This window comes from Protomyctophum parallelum (genome assembly GCF_964188405.1).
Source record: "Protomyctophum parallelum genome assembly, chromosome: 12".
In the NCBI taxonomy this organism is placed as follows: domain Eukaryota; kingdom Metazoa; phylum Chordata; class Actinopteri; order Myctophiformes; family Myctophidae; genus Protomyctophum; species Protomyctophum parallelum.
The window spans coordinates 23,925,764-23,949,452 of NC_139712.1; the positions used below are offsets into that span (position 1 = coordinate 23,925,764).

General features: G+C 42.0%; 1 pseudogene across 1 annotated transcript in view; it reads right to left on the reverse strand.

Moving 5' to 3' along the window:
• LOC310867959 (vasoactive intestinal polypeptide receptor 2-like) overlaps nt 1–23,689 on the reverse strand; it is a 55,987-nt pseudogene that overhangs the window by 20,821 nt on the left and 11,477 nt on the right. The window contains exons 2-4 of the transcript XR_014571070.1: nt 10,529–10,625; nt 5,757–5,864; nt 3,592–3,689 (exon numbers count right to left, since the gene is read on the reverse strand). The product of XR_014571070.1 is annotated as a vasoactive intestinal polypeptide receptor 2-like (transcript). The remainder of the gene's footprint in view (nt 1–3,591; nt 3,690–5,756; nt 5,865–10,528; nt 10,626–23,689) is intronic.

The following is a 23,689-nucleotide window of genomic DNA, read 5'->3' on the forward strand; positions in this document are numbered from 1 at the left end:
CAAGGTTTTGTAAGTAAAGTGAGCTAAATGATTCACTTGACTCTAGGGGAGACTTTCCTTGGAGTGAAGTATTTCGTGAATGAATACTTAACAAAACAAAAAGGTTTCTTTATAGAAACCAAGGTTTTGTAAGTAAAGTGAGTGAAATACTTCACTCCAAGGAAAGCCTCCCATAGAGTGAAGTATTTCGTGAACGAATACTTAACAAAACATGTTTAGTATCATAGGACAGTGGTTCCCAAACCTTTTCGTGTCAAGGACCCCCAAATCAACATTTATTAGGCCACGGACCCCTCATTTGAAAAGGAGGATAAAGGAGGATTTTTATGGCTCTAACAGTGATTCCGAAACATTAATTTCATGGACCCCCAAATCACACGCATTATGCTACGGACCACCGATTTAATGGCATTTCTATCTCTGGTACCCCCAATTTATATAGCAAAACCACTGTTAATTTAACTTGAGAGTGTACAAATGGAACCAAATGGACCATTTGGTTCCTAACTATCTCAAATTGAGCTGGGGACCCCCTTGAACTCCCTCAAGTACCCACTTTGGGAACCACTGTCATAGGATGTTGATGTGATGCGACCGTGTCCTGCCCATGCGTTCAGTACGGTGCTGTGTAGTGTAGACTACGTGCACCTTTATTAAACTCACATGTTGTGAACACTATATGAACACAAAGCGTATTGTGCAACTGGCTGAGAATGGAATGTATAAGATGAGGTATTGCATGGTTTGCACGAGTGAAACAAATATAAACCCCCTGAATGTACAGACGTGAGTTTCCCCAGACCAACAACACACTGAACAAACACAGAAGGAATTCTCCACTCCTGTCCATTTCTTTCTTCTAAACTCAGTAGTTCTCACACTTTCAAGAATCTTCAAAAATGCTCAAAAATAGAACTTGTTACAATCTAAAATGACACGGATGCTTTCCCCGGTTTTAATGGCCGTTAAGGAATCATAATTTCAGCAATAGTGATGAGCTTATAGCGAGGTCATAATTAGGAGTGGTGTAAAGTAACTAAGTACATGTACTTAACCAATTTAGGCCTGACGTCGAAAAGTCTTCTGAAAGAATATTAAAAGATTTGTGCCACATTTTTGCGATTTTTCATAAATAGCAGACCTACAAGCTATGAGCTTGTAGATCTGCTATTTTTCAATAGCTAAAGTATAACAGAATGCTTAGTTAAAACATGAAAAAGGGGCTCCCGCCCAGAATGGGTTAAGTACTGTAAGTAAGTACAATGTTGAGGTATTTGTACTTTGCGCGAGTATTTCCAATTTCCAATAATACTGTACGTCTACTTATTATATACTCCGCTACATCTCAGAGCCAAAATGTGTACTTTTACTCCACTACAATTATTTGAAGACCTTAGTTACTAGTTTCTTTGGAGATATTTTTGTTTTATTAGAAAAAATACATTAACCACTTCAACGCTACTGTATATTTCGGCCATTTGAAAATATATAATATATATATATTATATTTTCAAAAGATCTTGTACACATTTTGAACTCGTGAAATGGGGCCTTCTGCAAATAATGAGTACTTCCATGCCGATACTTTCACTCGAGTACATTTTGAATACGGGACTTTTACTTGTAACGGACTACATCTACAATACATTGCAGTATTTATACTTTTACCTAAGTAAAACATTTGAGTACTTTTTCCACCAGCTGATAATAGAGGGTATGCGCATGCTTAAAGTGAATGGCACATCGAGTGGCAAATGCAAAGTGAGTTTAACATTGTTTAATGCAATCAGATAGGACTTTTCTGTGTGGATGTATGTGTCTGTCAAGGCCAGGAAAGTAGTTTTTTTGGCACTCCTAGGTAGGCGTAGGGCTGGGTGCAATAACCGCAATACCGCCATACCGCCGGTATGTAACGCATACCGCGGTATCGGGTTCATTACCGCGGTTAAAAAAAAAAAAAAAAAAACGTTTTTTGACGCTCAGTCAGTCTAATCATGCCAGCAACACAACAACACCAGAGGGAGTTCAAAAAACCATGTGCAACCCAGATTCGGCACAAACAAGGATTGATTGATTGATTGATTGATTAAAATATTTATTAACAGTTTGCAGAATTACACTACATTTCAAGCACAACTCAATACAAAGACTGTTAACTGTGAGTGGACACTTGTTTACAAGAGGGTCCACCTAAATTAATTTCACTCCTATGCCACAAAAATGTGGAACGCCCTACCAACTGTCATTAAGATGTAAATCCCTTGACTCCACCCATCCCTTTCCCCCCTCACTGTATACGTTTTCCCCCTTTTTACCTCCTTTATGATGATTTCCTGTTTTTGGCTTTATAGAAGTGCATAGTGTACAAAATGATATGATGAATTGAAAATGGTGGACCCTCTTGTAAACAAGTGTAATGCTTTATGGCAGGGGTATTCAATTAGATTAGGCCTCCTATGTGACACAGACCGAGTAGAAAGAAACGTGCCATTTTATCATGACTATTAGTGAGGACCTATTATATGAAGATAGGTTCAAAAGTGGTCCTTTAATGATTACCGTCATTATGGTAATCTCACAATTAATATCGCACACACCATACCTGTAACTTTTATTAGCCCTCTTATTATTCCCCCCCCCGGTAATAACCGCCATACCGGCGGTATGGGGGCCGGCAATAACCGCAGTAATAAAAATCCCATACCGCCCCAGCCCTAGGTAGGCGTTCCTGCATATCTTCCTGGTTTGATGATGAAGTCACGCGCATACCCTCTATTTAGTGCCGTCAGAGACGCGTATGTTCTGTTCACCTCCTCTCTGGGTCAGTTTAACTCCAGCTGTGTCAGACCGGCTGATAAGAACACAGACACAGCCACTGTGCTACGTACGTGTTGCCTCGTGTTCTTATCATGAAACAACCCCGATGACGGAAATTAAATATCACACTCCATTATTTACAACTATACCCAGCACACCTACGCACGCACGCACGCATACGCATGTTCTCACATGCACACTCACTCACTCACTCACTTCCTCACTCACTCACGGATGTTTGTGTTACTATACTTGGCAGGATACCATAACCGCTTAACCCTAACTCTGACCTGAACACAAACCCCTAACTATACATTTTAAGCCTTTGCGGTGTTCTGATCTGAAAATGTGAGCTGGAAAGACAGGGAAACAAACTCCTGTTAGTGAACAAATAATCTGTATAGCAAAGATTATTGCCAGATGATGAGCGACACAAAAGTGGGACCCGGTTGTATCTCTGAAGGGGGCGCTCACGTCACGGCTAAAATACTGAATATAAAACCTGCAATATACTCCCTATGGACCGCAGTTGAGAACCACTCGAGTGTGTTCTGTGTTCTGCAGTGTTTGTGTATCATTTTTCATCCTGTTCTGTTTACTGATGAGCTTCCTGTTTTTTCTACATTCTGTGTGAACTCCTCTCGGACACACTGACAGTATCAATTCTTGCTGTGACAAAGAACAAGAAGAAAGTGTCTTAATTAGACCAACCTTGTTGGGGTCTTCGACTCCTCTCAGAATAGCAGGATAAAGGAGAATGTGTCTCAGACCAACCTTGTTGGGGTCCTCTGACTCCTCAGAGTAGCAGGCTGTGAAGACACTGGGGTACCTGCGAGACCATCCCTGCTCGGTACAGTTCCTGCTCATGCTACCTGAGAAAGACAGAGAGAGACAGAAAGTGAGACAGAGACTAGATTATTATTATTATTATTATTATTATTATTAGTGATGCACCGAATATTCGGCCGCAGAAAACATTCGGCAGTAAATGGCAATGCATTTTCGGCCAGAAAATATATCGCCAAATAGTGTATGCAATTGATGCATTCAAAAGAGCTTAATAAATGTTTTATGGACCCATAATAGTGATTATTATTTGAGTTAAGTTTTGCCATAACCATTTATTTTGCCATAAATCAGGCAGCAATGGTAGGAAAAAAGATATACAATATTAATCATATTCGGAATTCAGTTTTCGGCCAACTGTTTCCTATATTCGGTATTCGGTTTCGGCCAAGAATTTCCCTTTCGGTGCATCCCTAATTTATTATTATTATTGTTATTTTGCATGTGTGTGTGTGTGTGTCATTGTGTGTGACTCAGGGATAAAAGTTTGAGCCCGATGGCCGACTCTGAACCCTGGGTGTTGTTTATGTGTTCCAGAATTTTATTTGGATGCCAGAGGATGTCTCTGGACGTCTGGCTATCTCTCGGGATGTGTGTGTGAAGCACAATTCTTTCAGAAGTAATGCATTTCTAAGAGGAGAAGAAAGCACTGCAGAGGGTGTGCGTGAGCATATGTGTGAGAGAGAGAGAGAGAGAGAGAGAGAGAGGTGTGAGTGCTGACAGACGACGCGGTGTGAGAGGATTCATTCAGAAACATCTGGTAGATATTCACAGCTGTCGTCACCATATCGTTACATTTATCATCTACACGAAGCCGCCAGGCCGGGAGACAGAGGTTATGTTCCCCCCCCCCCCCTGTGCGTCAATGAGTCCATTTGTCCATCTGTCCGCAGGTCATCTCAAACACCGCTGGACTGATCAGCCTCACACTTTGCTCTCAGAATTTGGTTTCCTGTACTCTGTGTCCTAAAATAAGTATTTCGGACACTTTCTTGTCCCTTCCAGACTTCTATTCAGTTCACTCTCCCGTGGACCGGCACCACTACAAGGGCTTTGGTGTGTGTAAGCATCCTCGTGCACAGGAGGAGGGAGGGATGGATGAAAGGAGAGATAGAGGGATGAATGAAGGGAGGGATGGAGGGAGGGATGCAGGGAGGGATGCAGGGAGGGATGGAGGGAGGGAGGGATGGACGGAGGAATGAAGGGAGGGCTAGAGAAGGTCAGGCTGATGGGAGAGGAAAGGGAAGCAGACAGCCCGAGGGAAAGACAGAACACAAGGGCAGAGAAAAGAGGATAGAGATAAAAAGCAAAGAATGAAAGGATGCAACGTGGATCAAAGGAGGAGAAGAAGAAAGGGGCGATGTGCAGGTGATGGATGAGGGGAGAAGGGAAGAGGATGAGGGGGGGAGGGGGGGATGAGGGGAGAAGGGAAGCGGTGACAGACGAGGTGGCGGGATGGTCACGGGTAGAGAGACGGAGTCACGGAGGTTTGTCTGGTGACCTTGTTGACCAACAGGACACGAGACCCCGGGCCAGGCACACGACACTAGATACGAGACCCCGGGCCAGGCACACGACACTAGATACGAGACCCCGGGCCAGGCACACGACACTAGATACGAGACCCCGGGCCAGGCACACGACACTAGATACGAGACCCCGGGCCAGGCACACGACACTAGATACGAGACCCCGGGCCAGGCACACGACACTAGATACGAGACCCCGGGCCAGGCACACGACACTAGATACGAGACCCCGGGCCAGGCACACCACACTAGATACGAGACCCCGGGCCAGGCACACGACACTAGATACGAGACCCCGGGCCAGGCACACCACACTATAAAGCTTTCCTCTTCCTTTAATGGGCCTCGGAACTTTGGAATGCGATCCCTGTTACAGCTGTGAACGTTTAAAAGATTAGCACGTATATACGGTCTGCAACAACAACCACTGTGCCTTTGAGCAAAGCTTTGAACCGCACTGTATACTGTACAACCGTATTGTACAGTATGTCTCCTCCGCAGAATCCCTGAGAATTTGTGTGTGTGTGTGTGTGTGTGTACTAAGGACTGAGGACGGGGCCTTACCATTTTTTCCAAACAGATGGAGGAGAGCGGAGGGACAGGACAGCACCATGACCTCATCCACTGCTGCATTCTTCCAACAGGTGATGTTGTCCCACTCACCACGACAACCTGGACACACGACGCACACACACATTTGAATTATTTTATTTGGATCTGCACAAGAGGCGTAATACAATAGACCCAAACACTGATCAGAATTAGGTTACATTATATGGCCCAACCAGATATAACTGCTGCACATGCTTAACACAGAGGGAAAAAAGATAACACACACACACACACACACACAATATAAGGCCTCTATAGCAGTACAACTATAAGTGTAATCAGCTAATCAGACGAATGAGCTGAACAAGTTGGCCACATGGATGCTTCGGAAACAATAATATCCCCACCCAATGAGCACCAAGCTCCCCCCCCCCCCCCCACTGCTTGGATCAGTATAAATCAATCGGTGTATACTTGGCACATAAGAGTTAAATGTAGGAAAAATAAATATATATATATACATATTTTTACTCGAGTTGTGACCTGTAAAATGGGTCTGTGACCCACAAATGGGTCCCGACCCACTGTTAGGGAACCACTGTAGCTACAGTGCATTATTCTAGCCTGTGAGGATCTGCACTCCACTATGAAGTATGATGATATTATTGCATGAACGGCGGGTGCCACTGGATGTTGGGAACTTGGGATGCAGCCAGTTAGTGGACCTCATTCATCTGCACTTCTTTTTGTTTCTTTTAAATTTATCCCACGATGTTGTAACCCATTTTTCACCCCTGTGTGTCACGTCCTGTCCTAGGACGTACCACGCCTGGACCGCCGTCCCTACCTTTGCCCCTCTGTTGCCTCCCTTCCCCTGGCTGATTGTGAGACTGTGTCCACCTGTGCTTCTAAGCTGAAGAGACTTTGGTTAATGAGCATGGAGGTATATTAGGGACTCTGTGTTATTAGTTAGGTTGCTCAATTATAACACTGTGTTTCCCCAAGAGTGGGACTTTATGTTATATATGCCCTGGGAGGGTTTTCTGAGTTAAAATAAAAGTGCTTGAGTGCAAGTCGTTGTTGCCTGGATTATTCTGCATACGGGTCCAAATACTGAGGTGTTCCTGACACTGTGTCAATTATCTAATGTGATCCTGGGTTCTACGCAACCTGACCTACAGTATCTGACCGCATATGCTTTTAACAATTAGTTTGTTACTATTGGTACAGTTCTATCAGAGGATAAGTCTTGCAGCCGGTTCTCCATGAGTTTCTGACAGATCACCATCCTTCTATTCAGAGTTTCTGACAGATCCCCATCCTTCTATTCAGAGTTTCTGACAGATCCCCATCCTTCTATTCAGAGTTTCTGACACATCACCATCCTTCTATTCAGAGTTTCTGACAGATCACCATCCTTCTATTCAGAGTTTCTGACAGATCCCCATCCTTCTATTCAGAGTTTCTGACAGATCACCATCGTTCTATTCAGAGTTTCTGACAGATCACCATCCTTCTATTCAGAGTTTCTGACAGATCACCATCCTTCTATTCAGAGTTTCAAGAAGGAAATCATGGAAATAATTATACTTCTGAAAGACTCAGCTGCTGGTCATGATGAGGTCAGATCTTAATCTTCAAATCATCAAAACTAGACATTCAATTATGTAAGCCTTTGACCCACATCTTCACAAAATCTCTAGAAACTGGAATAATACCCAATGACTTTAAAGTTGCTAAAGTAGTTCCTGTTTACAAATCTGGAGACCATAGTGTATTTAGTAGCCTGGGGTCCACCTTTCTATGGCATAAGCAGCTCCTGGCATGAGACTGATTAATTAGAGCGACAGAGAGAGAGAGGAGCGTGTGTGTGCATGTGTGTGTCAATTTAACAAAGATGCAGACGATCCGAAATCAGCAGAGAGTGATCGACGTTTGCGCTACTCTATGCCGTACAGAAATGGCTATACTTCAATTGGTTAATAAAATGCATACTGCATTCAATAATACTTAATATGCTTTGGGAATTTTGCTTGACTTATCTAAAGAATTTGATACTGTTAATTATGTATATTCTTCTTCAAAAGTTAATACACTATGTATTTGCTGGAATCACTAATACATGTTTTTTTAATTACATACAGTAAAGTCAACAATTTGTCATAATGGTAAGTCATCAAAGAGTGCCACCTTAACCCATTTTGGACTGGAAAAAAAGGCTTCTAAATCCTAAAAAGCAACTGAAAAACCCATGTTTCTATGTCAGTGGTGCTCAACCTTTTTCATGTCAAGGACCCCCAGAATTATCTCTAATGGGCCACGGACCCCCATCTCAGAATATGTAGTTCCAGAGACCCCCCAGAAGCCAATATTTTAGTTAAAAATGTTGCGCCACATTTTCACGGGTTTTCAAAAATAGCAGACCTACAAGCTCATGGGTTAACCAGGGCTCTTACTAGGCCCACTCTTCTGATTTATAGTAATGAAAATTACTCCTCCTTGTTTCCTGTACTTTTCTCAGATGATACAAATGTATTTATTTCACATACTGATTTTTCTGCTCTAATGGCAAAAGGCTAATCATGAATTTCATGAACAAATTATCACTGAATATTAACACCTGTTTGTCTATAGGAGATGACCCAATCACTCAGGTTACATCAACAGCCTTCCTTGGTGTATTTATCCATGAAAGACTAAGCCGGAAGAACTACATTAGCTACATGTCAAAATATCAAATATATCACAGACACCTCCCTACAAAACCACATGCATACTGTACTGTAATTGGCGAATGAAATACAGTGCACGTGCGCACACACACACACACACACACACACACACACACACACACACACACACACACACACACACACACACACACACACACACACACACACACACACACACACACACACACACACACACACACACACACACACACACACACACACACACACACACACACACACACACACACACACACACACACACACACACACACACACACGCGTGGGAAAAACCCACAGTCCACAAGCTGCGAGCCGTGCAAATAAAAGCTCATATCAGTGTAGCTAAACATATACAAACACACATGCACGTGTGCGTGTGTGCGTGGCGTGCACGTGTACATGCACATGGGCATTGTGTGCAGATGTGTGAATGCGTGTGCACATGTATTTCCTGCTTCGGGTCCGTGTGTGACCTGAAAACAGAAGTAGGTGCAGCAGCACTTGATTGATTGATAGTTAATAATAATAATAATAATAATAAAACCTTATTTGTATAGCACCTTTAATGACATGAAATGCAGCTCAAAGTGCTTTACAGAGCAATGGAGAAAAAAGAAAAGAAAAGCAAGGCATAAACATTAAAAAATACAGTGAGGACATGAATAACAAAATAAAATATAAGTTCAATTAAAAGCAAGGGTGTAGTTGCAGCGGCAGCTTCCAGGAACTGCCGCTGGCTAGTTAACCAAGAACCAAGCGATGGAAAGCAGAATGCGTAAGTCTCTCCTTGCCAGTACACATAGCCTCTCCATCACCAAGACCCATGGGATGCCCCACCGGAGGTGGATAGCTCAGTGTCTACTGAACAGTGTCTACTGACCAGTGTCTATACTGGTTAACCTTTGGATATAGGCCGCTATACGGGAGAAAACCCCTAATGAAAAATCTGTGTCGAAAGACCTGCATAGGCAGTCTCACCAACAGACTGGTGCTCTGGCAGTCCTCTGCAACCCCACATGGCAGAAGGTCATCATGAGTCATCATCATGCCACTGGAGGCATGATGTCGTATGGGGCCAAGATACAACAGTGTGGGTAGGGACTGCGCAGCCCCTACCACCGCTCAAATCAACTCACTGCGCAGGCTTTTGCTCCCCCTCAATCCCCACCATAACCCCCCCCCCCCCCCCCCCCCCCCCCCCCCCCGTTCAAGTCCTGCGGGGATGGGGAAGGACGGCTGGTACAGGTCAAGGATGTGACTGGCAGTATCTAGTCTAACCCTGCATGCACGTATAGGTGGCGTTGGAGTGCAGGTCGCTGAGGCACAGGATGGAACAGTGTGTCTCCCCGGGCAGCTTCTCGCACGTGACTGAGCAGCTCCGCTCTGCTCACCCTGAGACGGGAAGGGCCTAGAAAAGGTGGCCTAAAAATGCTCTGTTCCGCTTCGCCCGGGCAGCTTACCGCAGCTGCCGGGCCGCCCCTTCTCGCGGTCGAAAAAACAAAATGATAAGAGAACCAAAATACCCCTCACAGTAGCGTCATGGGCGACTGTGGCTCAGGAGGTAGAGCAGGTCGTCCAATGATCCATGGGTCGGCGGTTCGAATTCCGGCTCCTCCTGTCCACATGTCGAAGTGTCCTTGGGCAAGACACTGAACCCCAAATGTGCTGGTTGGTACCTTGCATGGCTTCCGCTGCAATCGGTGTATGAATGTGTGTGTGAATGGGTGAATGTAATGCACAATCTCTGTAAAGCGCCTTGGATAAAGGCGCTATATAAATGCACCATTTACCATTTGTCATGGAATGTCTGCACACTTTTGGACCATACAGCGACACCAGCGTGCTGCAGAGGACCTCCCCTCATCTGAGGACTTAATCTGCCCCACATGTGGCAATTCATACGGCTCACACATTGGCCTGCATAGCCACATGCAATGGCACCGTCGCAACCCCCCCTCAATAACCCACGCTTGGAGCAACGGCATCATCGAAATCGATGGACAGCCATAAGCAAGTAAGTAAGCGAGCATGCGTGCGTGCGTGCGTGTTTACCTGCACTATACGGTTGCTCTTTCTCCAGGTATAGCCGACATTCCCGCTCCGCTCTCTTCAGCTCCCAGTGGAACTGACACACTGGAATTCCATTGGCCTGCGGACACAGGAAACAGGAAGTTAAACCAGCAGGAAGTAGGATGAAGGATATAAATCACATGGCGTCAGGAAAGCTTTGGCGGCTCATCGCTTATCACAGCAGCCAATCAGTGCGTTCTCGGGAGCATGTCTAGTTGAACGATCAATACGAAATAATCTGATTCTGATCATCAACACTATTAACCCATTCTGACCTGAGATCAGATTCTAAAAATGTCTACTACATCATGACAGTTTTCTGAAAAACTTCAAAAAGCTATGTTTCTATGTCAATCGTTCTTTGATTTTTCAAAAATAGCAGACCTACAAGCTCGTAGCGCGCCACTCGGTGGCGCGCTATGAACTTGTAGATCTTCTATTTTTCAATAGCTAAAGCGTAACATAATGCTTAATTAAACTTAATTAGCCTACATTTATTTAATTTAATTAATGTATTGATTCAATTAAATCAATTACCTGATTATCATTAAAATTTAAATAAACGTATCAGGGGGTCCCCAGCTAAATAAGTTAATATAGTGTAGAATCACAATAATTTTAACCACTCTTTGTATTTTATACTAGCGACGGTGCGTCACTTCGCGGCGTGCTCTGAGCTTCTACATTGCTGGCAGTAACTAAGTAACATTCACTTAAGTACTGTACTTAAGTAACATTTTGAGGTACTTTTACTTTATTGGAGTATAGGCAAGTTGCATATTTACTTCTGCATTAAAGTGTGTTTACAAACCATAGGGGAACATCTTTTGGTGCCTTATAGCACCCATCTTAAAGGTGCTAAAAAGAACCTCTGTGCTACGGTATATAACAATAACATTGATTTAGAACCAGGTTGATCTTTCACTGTGAAAGTGTGAATAACAGCATGAACCTACTATTAATGAGGTGTCAATGAAATGTTTTCTTAAAAATATTTGTCCCGAAAAGGCATTAAATGGGGGGTGCGAGGCCCAGAGCATAGCAAACTGGGGGTCCTTGACATTCCAAAGGTTGATTGTTTGAGTGTTGCGTTTCTGTCTTGGGTCTGAGGGCAGCGACACCCGTTGTGTTGTTTGCGTGGTGCTTTTTGATGGATCTTGCTGTTGAACCTCCACATCTTTGACAGGCTTTAATATGACTGGCTTTTTGATAGGCCACCATTCATCCATGTTGTACAAGTGATTGATGGTTAACAAAGATTTACTGTTGAATTAACTTAACTGTGGCACAAACTATAGTTACTGTGAGATAACATTTTAGAAAATAATCTGCATGCCAAACCCCCTCAGGGGTTGTAACCCACAGGCTGAAAACCCCTGACCTTTTCATAACAGCAAAGCATAACATGGTTTACGCAGCATATAAAATACCACATAAAAAAACACCATATAAAAACCACAGACTGGTTTCTATAACAGTAGGTGTACAGTTTCCAAACTATTTTAAAAACGAGTCATTTGGGAGCAGAGGTCTTTCCTCCACAGTCGAATCCTTGAGTGTCATTTAAAAAAAAAGAGCGTACAATTAGAACCCAAATGGACCTGTGATCATAAATGGGCGCTTGCGGGTCTGTCAGTACCCCCGAAATGTGCAGTCTGTCTCTCTGGGTTAAATAAACACAGAGGAATTGACAGTGTACTCCGGATAAACACACTCCGACAGGAAGAGAGACAGAGAGAGACAGAGTACGGGGTGTTGTAAGGTTCTGGAAGTGGACTGTCTGGTCAGGAATGGGTCGGCTCACTCTCAGTCATAAATTCAACACAGCAGGAACGGGTCATGCGTTTCGAAATCCACAGAAGAAAAAAAATGGAAGGAATGGTCAGTCCTGTACTGTGTGTGTGTGCGTGTGTCAGCAGCTGGGAGGTCTGTTTACGTGAGGATTATTGCCACTCTCAGTTGCGTTTCAAAGCTGTCAATGTGTTTAGGACACACACACACACACACACACACACACACACACACACACACACACACACACACACACACACACACACACACACACACACACACACACACACACACACACACACACACACACACACACACACACACACACACACACACACACACACACACACACACACACACACACACACACACACACACACACACACACACACACACACACACACACACACACCCTTGGGAGTCATCCATCCCACAAGCCAAGCCATCAAAACAAACCAATGAGTATTGAGTATCACCTCGTCATCATCAAATACCAATCACACACCACCACCAACTTGAACTCATCATCACTTCTTCAATGTCGTGACCTTGAACATGAAGGAAACGTGAACCCAGTAAAATGTCTGGGCATTCAGGTCGGGGGGGTTGTCTGGGGTTAGCCCTTCACACAGCAAGCAATAGGAGAACGTCCATTTCAGATGTTGTTCACACATTAATAGTCCGTTTGATAAAGCACACGTTAGCGCTAAATCCAATTATACAACAACAGGTAGTTCCGACGAAGCAATACGATTGGTTAAAATAGCTACAGTATATCTACCCGTGCTTCAAACAAGCATGGCCACACACCGTGCTTCAAACAAGCATTACTGCACACCTAATCAAAATGTAAAAAAATAAAAACCGCTGTGCCGGGTCCTGTCCCAGCACTATGCTAAGCAGCTACGGTAGCAGTTTTCATGGGAAGTTCAGGGACATAGAATTTAGCAGACGAGCGATTTACATTAAGCAAGAACAAAAAGCATGGCGATACATCATATACATAAACAAGTAGTTATCATGAATCATTTGAGCTGACATGTTGTTTTTTTATGAGTAAGTGTTGTATAATCGCAATATTAACACAGGAATAACACTCCCAGGAACGCACTCAGGGGGCCAGGCCGATTCCGGTAAGCCGCCCCACGTCCGAAACGGTTGAGAAATGACAGAGTTACTGTGTGGGGGTCTACTGTACTGTACTGTCACTGTACTGGCACAACCAAAATCATCATATATACAGTTAATATGTGCGTGTGTGTTACCCAGCCAGGCAGCCAGCCAGCCACACACATAGCTCCGTAAGGGAGTGGTTGCACCACTCAAAAAACATGTTAATTATGAGAAAGGTCATGGGATATTCACGTGAAATAACTCCACATGTCATGTAGGGTGTTGTGTACCTTTATTAAAACCATGTGCTGTGAACACAAAGCGTATTGTACAACTCGCTTGGACTGGAATGTAATGTTAACTAGATTTGCATGACTTAAATGTATACAAAAACCCATGTAGCAGTGCACAGCAGGGAAGCGTTACGCTGTAGCTTGTTGAATCTAAATGACAATCTATGGCAGTAAAGAAGTATTGTTTGTGTTTTAACGGTGTTTCACTTTACAAGTATGTTCTGTGAATATTTCCAACTCAAGCGCAAACATAGCCGAATGAATTTACACATTTCCAGTGATCTTTATCTCTCTCTCCCCAAACACTATTCTTATCTCTCTCTCCCCAAACACCTCAGAGACTAGGGAAGGCTCATCTCTCCTCGACAATATAAGTGTCATCTCAATGTAAACTCACCTCGTCCTTATGGCTTGAATCTGACACTACAAAGACTTAAAGGGATATTTCATCATCTACTCAGTGTTTAGATAATGTGATATTAATTTTAGCTGCCCTGCCCCCATCCTATACAAAACCCATTATAACTTAAAACTCCATTTTAACCATGATAGATTCATCAAAAACACCCAACCTATTTTCTGTTGACTGATAATGTTCTTCTAATACGTGAGATTGTCATTTACCGTTTTCATTTATTTTTAATAATTATTTTTTATTAGATTTTTTGAGGAGCTGGGCAACTGGAGTTGCAGGGCAGCAGGAGGTTGTTTACCAAAATAATGATTAAAAATAAATTAAAACAGTAAATGACAAACCACGGCCCGTCACGTATTAGAGGGACTATATCAAAGACTATAACCAAAGTAGAAATACCTCAAAATTGTACTTACTGTAAGTACAGTACTTAAAGTACTTAGTTAAATGTACTTAAATGTACTTAGTTACTTTACACCATTGATAGTCGTACACCATTGATAGTCGTACACCGTCACCATGACCAAGATGTCGATATTCGATGATATTCAATCGTGCGGTCAGTTATCGTGGAAACATGCTACAGTAGGAACCGCGGTTACATAAACACAACGTAATCATGCGTGCTAAACACGCATGCACACGCATCATATACAGTAGCATCAAACAAATACACGCATGCACACGCATCATCTACACGTCAGTAGCATCAAACAACATGCATGCACACGCATCAGCATCAAACAACACGCATGCACACGCATCATCTACAGTAGCATCAAACAACACGCATACACACGCATCATATACAGTAGCATCAAACAAATACACGCATGCACACGCATCATCTACAGTAGCATCAAACAAATACACGCATGCACACGCTTCATCTACAGTAGCATCAAACAGATACACGCATGCACACGCTTCATCTACAGTAGCATCAAACAGATACACGCATGCACACGCTTCATCTACAGTAGCATCAAACAAATACACGCATGCACACGCATCATCTACAGTAGCATCAAACAAATACACGCATGCACACGCTTCATCTACAGTAGCATCAAACAACACGCATGCACACGCATCATATACAGTAGCATCAAACAACTAGAAAGCTGCGGGAGGAATATCAGACAGCTCTCATATAAATGGGAGAGTAAAAGTATTGCTTTACAGTAGTGGACATGACAAATCTCTTGGTCCATGACCCGAATACTGATAAGAGTGGAAATGGGGGCAAGATGGAGATGACAGTACAATGTGGACAGGACCTGCTCGCTCTATATCCAGAGGGACACAAGATTAACAAATGTTTATAGATATATGTAGCCTATTTTACAAGCCAAGAGAGTGATAGCATTGACCAGACAAAGAGGCCAGACAAACCAAGTATTACACAGTGGTTCAGGGAATTGTCTTTATGTTTACCTTTGGAAAAGATTACATACAAGAAATGTTTCAGGAGGTGTTGGGGCCGTTTTATAATATATATTAAGAACAATAATTTGTCACAAATAATGGATGAAGTAGTGCTGTTGTCGTTTTTCTTTTTTGGTTATTGTTGTTTTGCTTTATATGAGTAATTGTCTTGTAATGTTCACTGTTTTTTGTATATTTGTATTTGTGTGGAAAAAGAAAAAGAAATAAATACATTGTTGAAAAAAAATATATATATATATGTGGACACGAGACTGAAGCCATACTCGATTACAGACCTTTACATTTTACACCATCTATTCTACAGTATGGACAAACAGGACAAACAAGGCTGCTCAACTGATTACCGTAAACCTAAAAATGTCTTCTAAATTCTGACAGTTTTCTGAAATGTTTCTGTATCAGTGGTGCTCAATATTTCATGTCAAGAACGCCAATTATTATTATTTGAGATAAAAACGTTTGCTCTGAAAGAATATATATTCAAAGATCTGTGCCACATTTTCACGGTTTTTCAAAAATAGCAGATCTACAAGCTCTTAGCGCACCACTCGGTGGCGCGCTACGAGCTTGTAGATCTGCTATTTTTCAATAGCTAAATTATAACAATGTTTAAAACACTAAAAGGGGTTCCCGCCCAGAATGGGTTAATAATCCAAGTACAGCTTAAAGACCTATTTCCTTCACACTTGCTTTTATTTGATCTTGTCGTGTTGCGTTATTCATGTCCTCACTGTTTTTCCTGGTTCACTGCCTTTTTTTGCTATTATTTTAAGTTTGTTTTATGCTTTTGTTTTTATTTTTTCGTTATTGCTCTGTAAAGCAATTCATGTCATGAAAGATGCTATACAAATAAGGTTTTATTATTAGTACTAGTAGTATTATTAATGTACCATATGAATATTACAATCACTAGGACTACTTAATACACATTAAGAGCATCTCAAACATCAGTAGAGAGTAATGTACAGTAGCAGGCAGCCTTTTAACCCATAAAGACCTGAGCTCGATTCTACAAATGTCTTCTAAAATTAAATCCAGAAAACCCTATGTTTCTATGTCGGTGGTGCTCAACCTTTTTCATGTCAATCAATGAATTAATTATCTGTAATTGGCCGATGACCCCCCATCTAAAAATGTTGTTCCAGGAACACCCCCCCAGAAGCATTTTCACGATAAAAAAAATAAATAGCAGACCTACAAGCTCATAGCGTGGCACCGAGTGCCGCGCTATGAGCTTGTAGATCTGCTATTTTTCAATAGCTAAAGCATAACATAATGCTTAGTTAAAACACCAAAAGGGGTTCCCGCCCAGAATGGGTTAATACTGATATATGAACTGTTGAGCCCAACGACATACAAACGTTAAATCACAAGAAGCAGTTTATGCTGTTTGAATGTTTAGGTCACATGATTTACTACACTCTAACAAGTAACTGTACACCATGGGGGCAAAGTTCAATGTGCCATACCAGGATTTACACACAGAGAATAGAGATTTGATGACTGATGCACGCACACAGGTTCCCAGCCCTGCACACACGCGCGCGCGCACACACACACACACACACACACACACACACACACACACACACACACACACACACACACACACACACACACACACACACACACACACACACACACACACACACACACACACACACACACACACACACACACACACACACACACACACACACACACACACACACACACACACACACACACACACACACACACACACACACACACACACACACACACACACACACACACACACACACACACACACACACGTCTATGTATAATATTACTATAGCTATGTCTACATATGCTATCTAAATTACACATTTTAGCCTTTGCATACACCTGCAACTATAGTCGTCAAGGCTAGGGCAAGTGCTACGGGCTACGGTGGAGTCTGAAGAGGTGAGTTTTCAGGCTACGGTGGAAGATTGGTCATTGGGAGTGAGTCAGCCTTTATCCAAGGCGCTTTACATAGATTGTGCATCAATGCATCATCATGCATGGCCGTTTATAGACCAAGGAGTGTTTTTTTTCTTTTTGCAAAACTAATGCTTGGAATGGATTCAGCATCATGAAAACCCCCTAGTTTGACACATCACATGCTACATAAAGCATGATGAAATTTGGAATCTTTTGCCTTCTATAGGTTGTTAATGGTATGGTCACATATTATGCCAATTATTAAAATTGCTCAACATATGCAAGTTAGCATCCGGAGAGTTTCTACATGCTATGGGGACCCATACTAAACATTCCTAACATAATGATAAAACGTTGGTGTACTCAACATGTCCGGGTTCACAATGGGGCTCTATGGGCTGGCTACTAGACTATCTGGGCTGCCTCTGGTTCTGAAATCAGACAGTGGGGGGGTGGGAGGGGCTTCCTGAGCTCCAGCCACTGAGCTCAGGTAGAGAAGTGATGGATGAATGAACAAAGGTCATGGTAGGTGAGGTCGGGGGTCAAACCCTTGATGTTGTTTTCGTAGGGAGCTGACAGACAAGAGAGGCCTCCCGCTGACCTGACACGTCTGCGTCAGTACCTGCGTCATTATTATACACTGGAAAGTAAAAGTATCAAAACTGCAATATAGATATTATATACTCTGTTACACGCATGCATGCAGATGTCTGGAATTCAAAATGTACTTGAGTAAAAGTACAAAAGTATCTGCATCAAAATGTACTTAAAACTAAGTATCAAAAGTCGAAAGTATACTCATTGTGCAGAAAATCTTTTGAAAATAGCAGATATACAAGCTCGCTTCGAATACCGAATATCTGAATATGATTAATATTAAATATAATTTTTCCTACCATTGCTGTCATGGCCGTACAATAAAGCTACCTGTTTTATGGCAAATTAAATGGTTATGGCAAAAAAAAATCAAAAATCTTTTGAATGCATTAATTGCATACATTATTCGGTGATATATTTTCTGCCTATTCGGGGCCGAAACCGAATAGGCCGAAAATACAGATTTTTGCCTTTTTTGGCCGAATATTTTCTGCGGGCGAATATTCGCTGCATCACTAATACTAATCACTGTATACCGTGCATTACATGAAAACTACTGCCAGACGGTCGTTAAAATTGATTGAGTTGGCCCAGGAAATGATTCTCCATAAATTTTCTCCATAGGCTTTTCAAAAAGTATTTATTTAAAGACGGTTACGCCGCGGACAAAACCAACTCGGATCGTGACAAATCAGACAACAAACACAATATTTTGGGCTGATCAAATAATTAGAAAGAAGAAAATAAAGGCAGGATACAACACTATTTGTTTTGTTTCTCTTCTTACTAATTATTTGATTGGCCCAAAACATTGTAATTATTGTCATGATTTGTCACGATCCGAGTTGGCTTTGTCGGGAACTACCCATAGATCCGAAGTCCCGTTAGTCCGAACATGCACTGCTCCCGTGCTTGCGGTTAGGTTTAGGTTTGCTCCCGTGCTTGCGGTTAGGTTTAGGTTAGGGTTAGAGATAGGGATAGTAATTTCGGAACAATGAACCTTCCGACTAATGACATGGCACCGCCTTTGTCCGCGGCGTAACAGTCTTTAAATAAATACTTTTTGAAAAGCCTATGGAGAAAATGAATGGAGAATCATTTCCTGGGCCACTCGTCGTTCTGAAAGGGGGCGGGACTGCGACGCTCTATACTGCAGGCCTTGTCGACTAGATTTAGAATACATTTTGAAGCTCTTGCTACTGAAATGAATTCATATGGAGGAATACCGTCATTTAATTTAACATGCTTCTGAATGGGTGAGAACTAAGGACAGCTTGCTATCGCAGAGTGGAGTGGGTGCATGTGAAGGCTTAGTGAAGGGCTAATTCCGCTGACAATAATGATTTAGTGAACTTTGCGTTCACCTGGTTCGCCTGGTCTAACGAGACCCTGGACAAACATGGAAGAAAGGACAGCTGAATGGGTTATCTCAAAGGTGCTTGACTGCCGCGGGGACCAATTGGAAAGGGGAGGAGGAAATAATTAAATAAAATACTGTGTGTGTGTGTGTGTGTGTGTGTGTGTGTGTGTGTGTGTGTGTGTGTGTGTGTGTGTGTGTGTGTGAGAGAGAGAGAGAGTGAGTGAAAGAGTAGTGTGCCAGGTTCTGTCATGTAGACCATGGGATCCCAAAGTGGGGTCCGGGGACCCTCAGGGGTCCCTGAGGGAGTTCCAGGGGGTCCCCAGCTAAATGATAGTTATAGGAACCAAATGGACCCTTATGGGTCTGTAACTCTGAGAGTGTACGGGTCCGTCTGGTACCATTTGTACGCTCTCAAGAGTTAAATTAGCATTGATTTTACAATATAAATTGGGGGTACCAGAGATAGAAATGCCATTCAATGGGGGGTCCGTAGACTAATGCATGTCAAACTGGGGCGTCCTTGAAATTTAAATGGGTTGAGAATCACTACTAGAGCTGTAAAAATCTTCTCTTCAAATGGGGGCTAATTAGTGTCAATTTGGCGGTCCTTGCCATGAAAAAGTTTGGGAACCACTGATTGTAGACCACTTTCAACCTGGCATAACTATTTTGGGCATGATGTCATTCTTAGTACCGTCAACATTTTTCCTGAAATGTTCGCAAAAACTATTATAGCATGTTAGCATTTATATTTCTAATCCTTTCACAATGGGGGGGGGGGGGGGGGGAGGGGCAGCCAGAGGTACAGTCAGTCACCGATTTTAAAATGCATGGACGTCACCTCGTCAATTTTAAAGATGGTTTTTAAAGCAATAAAATATGTACTCCCAAGGAACCTACAAAAAGAATGTTTAAGGATAAAGAAAACGGGAAGGTATGACCTAAGAAGGAAGATTTATGGCAGCCTTTTGTCTGCACTACTACTCCCAAAAACATGTGCATTTTAGTACTCTGTGGTATTAACTTTAGAGATAAAACAGAGCCAATAGTATGCCACAGTTTAAACATCAATATAAGAAAAGCATTTTTAAGAAGTACAGACAAGCCACTTTACAAGCCACTGGTTTATGCTGTCTAACCATGTACTTACTATGTGAGTCGAGTATAATATGTGACCAAATTTGACTGAGAGATTGCCATCGTGCAAATTCCAGCTTTTCACCAGAGGAGAAAAACTTTTTTTTCCTTCTTCAAAATGAGTTTATAGCACAGGCAGACTTTTCACATACAGTACTATGTACGATGTAAATATGAAATAAATGCTTAAACATGTAGCTAATGTTAGAGACCACAGAAGACATGTAAATATGAAATAAATGCTTAAACATGTACCTAGGTGTAATGTTAGAGACCACAGAAGTGAACCTTTCAAGCTCGTTTTCTCAACTCGTTGTTTTCTGCAAGACATTACTCTATAAGCCATATCTCCAAAACTGGTGGGCCAAAATGAACAACCAATATGTCAATTTGAAGCTATGATTCCCTGCTTCCATATGACATGAAAAATTCAAAAAAATCCAATGGCAGTCCCTCAGGCAACTTTAGTCACATATATTGTACTTTGGTGATACTCTTGAATGAGCTGTTGTACTACAGTATGTGAGCAGAATACACCGTCTGGTACATTGATGATAGTCTTAAATAGTTGTACTACACAGTATGTGAGCAGATTGTATACTGGTACATTGATGATAGTCTTAAATAGTTGTACTACACAGTATGTGAGCAGAAAATACTGTCTGGTACATTGACGATAGTCTTAACACATTTAGACCCGAGTTAAAAAACATTCACTTTGAAAGAATATATTCAAAGATTTGCGCCACATTTTTAAGATTTTTCAAAAATAGCAGACCTACAAACTCGTAGCGCGCCACTCTGTGACAAGCTATGAGCTTGTAGATCTGCTATTTTTCAATAGCTAAATTATAACATAATGTTTAAAACACTAAAAAGGGTTCCCGCCCAAAATGTGTTGAATAGTTGTACAGTATGAGAGTATTCTGCTACAGTGTATTGAATTGATAAAAGTCTTGCTCTGTTCCCCCTTTGCCAAAACTATTTCCTTGCATTAATCTTACACACTTGGCAATAAAGCGTCCCTGTGTTCTGGGTTCTAAAATATTATAGTATTCTGGGTCAGAGAAGAGTTCTGGGTCCCATGAGAACATAATAATATTTATAATATTTATAGGACAATAAAATCCATATACCATGAGGCCCTGCAGCGAAAGGGCCTCTGCATTTTATGCACCCTTATTTGGAATCAACCCATTTGCAGAGATTAAAATAGGGTGCATGTTGCATCCCAAAACGCAGTTCATAGTTAAGCGATAAAACACGATAAAACAACGACCTCTGCATCCACGGGATCGGGATGCACTACTGTACTACCCTAGTTTATTCTGCTAGCTTTAGTTATAATAATCATTTCTTCTTCTGTTTTCTCCATGAATATAACCACATTATAACCATATAAAATGAAATGGGAGTTAACACCATCTGGGCCCATGACGTAAAAAGTTCAAGTGCACGGTCATGTGCCCGAGACGGAGATTGATAATCTCCGTCAAATTAGTGCTATGAAAACTGATCGCATCGCTCTACAAGCCTAGAGGCGCTTGCTGACAATGGACACATTTTATTAATGGATTAAATAGGCCCGGGCCCTCAAGGTGTTGAATGGGAAAAAAAGGCTAAATATGGTGGTACATATGGTAAAATGTCTCTGGGACTCATCAAAAAGACCATCCCTGCATCCCGAGCAGGATTAATGCTAGTAGCCTGTTATAAACACTACTACCCCCATCTGAACCTGCAGAGGAAATACATCTCTGGTAGTTAGTCTGGCGAAACAATAAAAAGGGAGGTGAAACCCTGAGCCTGATTGTGTACAGTTTGTTGTCCAGTTCAGGTTAAGGCTGACCTTAGGCAACCTTGGTACAAAGGAGGGTGAACACTGGCACACTGGCGTGAGAGGATTTTTGGTTTAAAATAAAAAACTGTAGTGAAATAAATGAAGTCCCTCACATTTGTATGTAAATTACATCCTGCACATTATGCTACACTCATTAAAACTCTGAACTTTGACAGTCTGGAAAGATAGGTGGGTTATTGCTCCGAGTCTATAATGATCATTATAACAATGTGGGGGAAAATAATATATTTTAAAAAAATGGTAAAGGTTATATTTGTGAACAATCAAAATCTGTTGGAAGTTTTGATGTGGTGTCATTAAATGTATGTTTGACATGGCACACTGACTATAAAAACAAATATGGAACTTAATTTCTAAAAGTTTGCAGACCCCTGTACACCATAAGCAATACAATCTGGGCACAGCTAAACCTACAGTAACAAATCCATTATTAATGGTATTAGCTGCAGCTGCATTGGCATGGTTTTTAATCTGCAGTCGTCTAACCTGAACTACAAAACAGCCTATAGGGTTTCATCATGCCCGGAATACCAAACAACTCGCCCCTTTACCGACTCGCCCCGGGCGTACAGCCGGCGGAACGGCGCTGCCTGTAAATTATGCTTAACGCATTTTGACATGAGGACGATTCTACAAATGTCTTCTAAATCCTGACAGTTTTTTGAAAAATCTATGTTTCTATGTCAGTGGTTTTCATACTATTTCACGTCAAGGACCCCAAAAATGATATGTAATTGGCAGCCGAACCCATCTGAAAATATGGTGTTCCAGGGACCCCCCCAGAAGCAAAGATTTGAGTTTAAAACGTTCGCTCTGAAAGAATATATGTTCAAAGATTTCTGCCACATTTTCACGATTTTTCAAAAAATAGCAGATCTACAAGCAACACCAAAAGGGGTTCTCGCCCAGAATGGGTTAAAAGGTTAAACCTAACCTTAACCTCAGGAAAACTATGCCTAAACCTAATTAAACTTAACCCCAGTAAAACTATGCCCTAAAACCTAGACTTATTTCTAACCTTATTCTCAGTAAAACAAGATAAAGAATACAAGAACCGCGGCACCGAGCGGTCGGCGTGAGGTCGACGGAAAGATCGAGGGGCGAGATGGTTTAGGGGCGACCGTACCTGATACTAGGGCATTCACTTTTCACTTCCAGTCATTTTTACTAGTTGCCTAGT